An 8,113-nucleotide genomic window follows, 5' to 3' on the forward strand; every position below is an offset into this window, starting at 1 on the left:
TGTAGAGGATTACCAGGATAAAGAAGTGGGATGGGGTTGATTAGGGAATGGGCAGAGGGAAAAGGGCTTATGGGACTTATGGGGAGGGGGGAACCAGGAAAGGGGAAATCATTTGGAATGTAAACAAATAATATAGGAAATAAATTAAAAAAAAAGAATTTCAGGAAAAAACAAATAAACAAGTGAAGGAACTGAAGAAAACTTTCCAGGATCTACAACTGGAAATAGAATCAATAAAGAAATTGCAAAGTGAGACATCTCTGAAGATAGAAAACCTTGGAAAGAATGCAAGACTCATTGATGCAAGCATCAACAACAGAATACAAGAAATAGAAGAAAGAATCTCAGATGCTGTAGATTCTATAGAAAACACTGATTCAACAGTCAAAGAAAACGTAAAAAGCTTGTAACACAAAACATCCAGGAAATACAGGACAAAATGAGAAGACCAAACCTAAGGATTATAGGTATAGAAAAAAGCAAGGATTTTCATCTTAAAGACCCAGTAAATATCTTTAACAAAATTATAGATGAAAACTTCCCTAACCTAAAGAAAGGGCCATGAACATACAAGAAACCTACAGAACACCAAACAGATTGGACCAGAGCAGAAATACCTCTCATTACATAATAATCAAAACACCAAATGCACTAAACAAAGAAAGAATATTAAAAGCAGTGAGAGAAAAAATCAAGTAATAAATAAAGTCAGACCTATCAGAATTACACCAGAATTCTCATCAGAGACTATGAAAGCCAGAAGAGCCTGGGCAGATGTCATACAGGCACTAAGAGAAAATAAATGTCAGCCCAGACTACTATACCCAGGAAAACTTTCAATTACCATAGATGGAGAAAACAAGACATCCCATGACAAAAGCAAATTTGCACAATATCTTTCCACAAATCCAGCTCTGCAAAGGTAATGGGTAGAAAATACCATCACAAGGCAGGAAACTACACTGTAGAAAAACCAATAAGGTAATTTTTCAACAAACCCAATAGAAGATAGATACACAACCAGAATTTCACATTTAACTAAGAAGGTAACAGTAAGCAACAATCACTATTCCTAAATATCTCTTAATATCTATGGTCTCAATTCCACTATAAAAAGACATAGAGTAACAGACTGGATATGTAGGCAGGACCCAACATTTTGCTGCATACAAGACACCTCAGTGACAAAGACAGGCACTATTTAAGAGTCAAAGGTTGGAAAATAATTTTCCAAGCAAATGGTCCCAAGAAACAAGCTTGAGTGACCATTATTATACTGGATAAAATTGACTTTCAATCAAAAGTTGTCAAAAAAGATAAGGAGGGACACTTCATTACTGGTCAAAAGAAAAGCCTCCCAAGATGAACTCTCAATTCTGAACATCTATGCTCTGAATGTAAGGGCACCCATATTCATAAAAGAAACTTTAATAAAGCTCAAAGAGCACATTGCACCCCACACAATAATAGTGGGAGACTTCAATAGCCCACTCTCAAAAGTGGACAAATCATGGAATCAGAAGCTAAACAGAGATACAGTGAAACTAACTGAAGTTATGAACCAAATGGATCTAACAGATATTTATAGAACATTCCACCCTAAAGCAAAGGAATATACCTCTTCTCAGCAACTCATGGTACCTTCTCCAAAATTGACCACAAAACTGGTCATAGGACGGGCCTCAACAGAAATACTGAAATTATTCCATGTATCTTATCAGATCACCAAGGTCTATGGCTGGTCTTAAGCTCAAAAAAAAAAGCAATGGAAAACACATATACACATAGACTTTGAACAATGCTCTTCTCAATGATATCATGGTCAAGGAAGAAATAAAGAAAGAAATTAAAGACATTTTTTTAGAATTTAATGAAAATGAAGACATAATATACCAAAATTAATGGGGCACAATGAAAGCAGTGCTAAAAGGAAAACTCATAGCTCTGGGTGCCTCCAAAAAGAGAATGGAGAGAGCTTACACTAACAGCTTGACAGTGTACTTGAAAGCTCTAGAACAAAAGGAAGCAAATACCCCCAAGAACAGTAGAGGGTAGGAAATAATCAAACTTAGGGCAGAAATCAACCGAACAGAAACAAAAAGAACTATACAAAGAATCGACAAAACAAGGAACTGGGTCTTTGAAAAAATCAGCCAGATGGATAAACCCTTAGCCAGACAAACCAGAGGGCACAGAGACATTATCCAAATTAATAAAATCAGAAATGAAAAGGGAAACATAACAGAAACTGTGGAATTCAAAACATCATTAGATCCTATTACAAGAGTTTATACTCAACAAGGTTTGAAAACCTGGATGAAATGGGCAACCTTCTAGATACATACCAGGTGCCAACATTAAAACAGAATCAGATAAATCATCTAAATAGTCCCATAAGTCCTGAGGAAATAGAAGCAGTCATTAATAGTCTCCCATCAAAAAAAAAAAAAAAAAAAAAAAAAAAAAAAAAAAAAAAAAACAAGCCCAGGACGAGATAGGTATAACAGGGAATTCTATCATATCTTCAAAGAAGCATTAATACTGATACCCTTCAAACTTCTACATGAAATAGAAACTCAAGGAACACTACCCAACTCATTCTATGTAACCACAATAACACTTATATCTAAACCAAAGAAAGACCTAACAAGGAAGGAGAACTTCAGACCAATCTCCATCATGAACATTGATGCAAAAAATACTGAAAAAATTCCTGGACAACTGAAAACGGCATCAAAACCATAATTCACCATGAGCAAGTAGGCTTCATCCTAGAGATGCAGGGATGGTTCAATATACAGAAATCTGCCAATGTAATCCACTGCATAAACAAACTAAAGAAAAAAATCACATGGTCATTTTATTAGATGCTGAAAAGGCTTTTGAAAAAATCCAGCATCCCTTCATGATAAAAGTCTTGACGAGATCAGGAATCCAAGACCCATAGCTAAACATAGTGAAAGCAATATACTGCAAACTGGTAGCCAACATCAAGTTGAACAGAGAGAAACTTGAAGCAATCCCACTAAAATCAGGGACCAGACAAGGCTGCCTACTCTCTCCCTATCTATTCAATACAGGACTTGAAGTCCTAGCCAAAGCAATCAGGCAGCAAAAGGAGGTCAAAGGTATACAAACTGGAAAGGGAGAAGTCAAAATATCACTATTTGCAGATGATATGATAGTATTGAAGTGACCACAAGACTTCCACCAGAGAACTCCTAAAGCCGATAAACAACTTCAGCAAAGTGGCTGGATATAAAATTAACTCAAGTAAATCAATAGCCTTCCTCTACTCAATGGATAAACAAGAGGAGAAAGAAATTAGGGAAATGACACCCTTCACAATAGTCCCAAATAATATTTCATACCTAGGTGTGACCCTAACAAAGCAAGTGAAAGATCTATAAGACAAGAACTTTAAGTGTCTGAAGAAAGAAATCGAAAAAAGTCTCAGAAGGTGGAAAGATCTCCCATGTTCATGGATTGGCATGATCAATATAGTAAAAGTGGCTATCTTTCTGAAAGGAATCTGCAGATTCAATGCAATCCCCATCAAAATCCCAAATCAATTCTTCATAGATCTAGAAAACAATTCTCAAATTCATCTGGAATAACAAAGCAAAAAACAAAAATAAAAAAAACAGGATAGCAAAAACTGTTCTCCAGAAAAAAAGATCTTCAGGAAAATCGTCATCCCTGACCTCAAGCCCTACTACAGAGAAATAGTGACAAAAACTGTTTGGTACTGGTATGCAGACAGGCAGGAAAATCAATGGAATAGAATTGAAGACCCAGAATAGAACCCACACAGTATAAGTATGGTCACTTAATATTTGACACAGGAGCTAAAACTTCCAGTGGAAAAACAGACAGCATTTTTAACAAATGGTGCTGGATTATCTGGAGATCTGTACTCAGAAAAATGCAAATCAACCCATTCTTATCTCTGTGTACAAAGCTGAAGTCCAAGTGGATCAAGGATCTACACCTAAAACCAGACACACCTAAGCTTATAGAGGAGAAAGTGTGGAAAAATCTTGAACACATGGGCACACAGAAAAAGTTCCTGAACAGTACACCAATGGCTTATGCTCTAAAAACAAGAATCTACAAATGGAACCTCATAAAACTGCAAAGCTTCTGTAAGGCAAAGGACAAGGTCAAGAGGACAAAACGGCAACCAACAAATTGAGAGAAGATCTTTACTAAGCCTACATCTGATAGAGGGCTAATATCCAATGTATACAAAGAACTCAAGAAGTTAGTCTCCAGAGAGACAAATAACCCTATTAAAAAATGGGGTACAGAGCTAAACAGGGAATTCTCAACTGAGGAAACTCGAATGGCTTTAAAGCACCTAAAGAAATGCACAGCATCCTTAGTTATCAGGGAAATGCAAATCAAAACAACACTGAGATTCCACCTTACACCAGTCAGGTGAAAAATTCAGGGAACAGCAGATGCTGGATAGGATGTGGGGAAAAAGGAACACTTCTCCATTGTGAATGGGATTGCAGGCTGGGATGCCGTCATTATTAATAGCTAAGTAGTATTCCATTGTGTTCTGGGTATAACAAATAAGGCCACTATGAATATAGTGGAACACATGCCCCTAGTGGTGGCCTGGTGGGGCATCTTTTCTGTATATTTCCAAGACTGGTATAGCTGGGTCTTCAGGTAGATCTGTTTCCATTTTTCTGAGGGCCGCCCCCAGATTGATTTCCACAGTGGTTGTACCAGTTTGCAATCCCACCAGCAAAGATGGAGTGTTCCTCTTTCTCCACATCCAGGTCAACATGTGTTGCCACCTGAGATTTTGGTCTTAGCCATTCTGATTGGTGTTAGTTAGAATCTCAGGGTCATTTTGATTTGCATTTCTCTAATCACTAAGAATTTTGTACATTTCTTTAGGTGCTTCTCAGCCATTCAAGATTCCTCAGTTGTAAGTTCTCAGTTTAGTTCTATACCCCATTTTTTGATTGGGTTGTTTGTTTTTTCAGTAGTTAGCTTCTTGAGTTCTTTGTATATTTTGGATATTAGCCCTCTATAGAATGTGGGGTTAGTGAAGATTTTTCCCAATCTATAGGTTACCAATTTGTCTTATTGACTATGTCCTTTGCCTTACAGAAAATTTTCAGTTTCATGAGGTCCCATTTATCAATTCTTGATCTTAGACTATGAGCCACCAAAGTTCTGTTTAGGAAATTTCCCCCTGAGCCAGAGTTCAAGGCTCTTTCCCACTCTCTCTTCTATTAGATTCAGTGTATCTGGCTTTATATTTAGGTCTTTGATCTACTTGGACTTCAGCTTTGTGCAAAGGTGACAGACAAATATGGTTCTATTTTCATTTTTCTACATACAGACAGCCAGTTAGAACAGTACCATTTACTGAAGACGCTTTCTTTTTTCCACTGTATAATTTTGACTTTTTTTTTTGTCAAAGATCAAGTATCCATAAGTGTGTGGTTTTATATCTGGGTCTTCGATTCTCTTCCATTGATCAACATGTCTATCTCTGTACCAATATCATGAAGTTTTTTATCAAATGTGCTCTGTAGTAATGCTTGAGGTCAGGGAAGGTGATTCTGCCTGCGGTTCTTTTATTGTCAAGAATTGTTTTTGCTATTCTGGACCTTTTGATTTCCAGAAGAATTTGAGAATTGCACTTTCCATGTCTTTGAAGAATTATGTTGGGATTTTGATGGGGTCTGCATTGATTCTGTAGATTGCCTTTGGTAGGATGGACATTTTTGCTATATTAATTCTGCAAACCTATGAGCATGGGAGATCTCTCCATTTTCTGAGATCTTCTTTGATTTCTTTCTTCAGACAGTTGAAATTATTGTCATACAGGTCTTTCACTTGTTTGGTTAGATTATTTGTGGCTATTATGAAGGGAGTTGTTTCCCTAATTGCTTTCTCGGCCTGTTTATCATTTGTATAAAGGAAGGCTACTGATTTATTTGACTTAATTTTATATTTGGCCACTTTGTTGAAGTTGTTTATCAGCTGGAGAAGTTCTCTGGTAAAGTTTTTGGGGTTGCTTATGTACACTATCATATCATCTGCAGCTAGTAATACCTTTATTTCTTCTTTGCCAATTTGTATCCACTTGATCTCTTTTTGTTGTCTTTTTGTTCTAGCTATCACTTCAAGTACTATATTGAATAGATATGGGGAGAGTGGGCATCCTTGTCTTGTCCCCAATTTTAGTGGGATTGCTTCAAGTATGTCTCCATTTAAGTTGATATTGACTGCTTCTTTGCATTAAATTGCTTTTATTATCTTTAGTTGTGGGCCTTAAATTCCTGATTTGTCCAATACATTGACATGAAGGCGTGTTGTATTTTATCAAAGTCTTTTTCTCCATCTAAGGAGATTATTGTGTGATTTCTTTTGTTTGAGTTTGTTTATATAGTAGATTATGTTAATTTATTTTTATATGTTGAACCAACCTTGAATCCCTGGGATGAAGCCTACTTGATCAAGGTGAATGATGGTTTTGATGTGTTCTTGGATTCTATTTGCAAGAATTTGACTGAGTATTTTTGCATTGATATTCATAAGCAAGTTTTGTTTGAAGTTTTCTTTTATGGTTGGGTTCTTTCATGGTTTAGATAACAGAGTAATTGCGGCTTCACAGAATGAATTCAGTAGTGTTCCTTCTCTTTCTATTTTATGAAATAGTTTGAGGAGTATTGGTAGAGTTTTTAAAACCTTCACATTCAAATCACACATGACAAAATAGAGTTTTCATGAAGATAAGAATGACTATGAAAATCTCAGGTAACTAAATTACCTGACATCAAAAACTGACATATCTAATTAGAGTCGTTTGTTAATGCTGTTATTGTAAACTTAGGTGTTTGGGCCATTCCTGGTCACTCTTTCATTTATAAGCAGCTTAGGACAGTGGGTTGCTTCACTCCTTTTAGTAGTAATTATTATTATTATTGTTATTATTACTATTATTACTGATAATATTGTTAATAATAATAGAGCAAACATTTTAAAGAGAGAAACAAGTGTATATGGAAGAGAAGAGGAGAAAAGTGATATAATTGTCATCTTCAAAATTGGAGGAAATTATTTGAGAAACATGACATTTTCCCTCATATGTCTTATGTATAATGAATTAGTGCTGGCCAAGAAACAAAAACAAGAAGTAATAAGTGCATCCTGTCTTGTTATGTTTATGGAACATAATGTGAATGTAAATGAATACAACATCAAAAACAGAAGGAGAGGGCATCAGAGTAATCTATGTGTCTGGATTACATAGCCAACTTTGTAAAATGAGACAGATGCTACTCATTTGCTATCTCTGATTCCTGTGTTTCTATTCAGTTCTTAAAACAGGGCTGTTATCATGGCTTGGAGTCTTATTTTCTAAATGCTCATAGGTCTCCCAATAAAGGGAAATAGAACAGTCATGGGTGCATGGGGGCTATGGGGTTATAACAAGATATCAAATGGGGAAGGGAAAGGAAGAAGGGAAAGAGGAGGGAGAAGAGAATACAGAGAGGTATCTCACACTAAGGGTCATTTGAGGGTCTTTATTGAAAACTAATCAAAAAGAACATTTCTAAAATACATACACATCCAAAGGCTCTCTACATGAAATTACCAAGTAACAGGAGGAACAAATCCCTAACTTGATATGGGTGGCCAAGAACCTGAAACTAAATGGGCCAAGGACCTAGGTGGAAACCAAATACTACATTTCTGCTGAAGGAATGTAGCAAGAAAATAAATCTTAGTAATATTCTCCTATCCTCTTGGATCAGTGCCTTGCTCAACCATCATCAGAGAAGTCTCCTCCTGCAGCAGTTGGGAATAAACACAGAAACCCACAGCTGGACAAAGTACAAAAAGTGAGAGACCTTAAAATACTCAGTCAAATGTGGAACATCTCCATCAAACCCCTCCCTCAGGGTTCAGGGAAGTCTGCAGAAGAGGAGGCAGGAATATGGTACAAAAATTCAGATGAAAGACACCAAGGAAACAAAGCCCTTTAAACACAGCAGGACCCATGCACATGTGTACTCACAGAGACTGTAGGAGCATGCACTGGCCCCTATCTCTACCATATAGTGTCCCAGTTCTTAGA

Source organism: Apodemus sylvaticus, chromosome 7 (genome assembly GCF_947179515.1).
Source record: "Apodemus sylvaticus chromosome 7, mApoSyl1.1, whole genome shotgun sequence".
NCBI lineage: Eukaryota > Metazoa > Chordata > Mammalia > Rodentia > Muridae > Apodemus > Apodemus sylvaticus.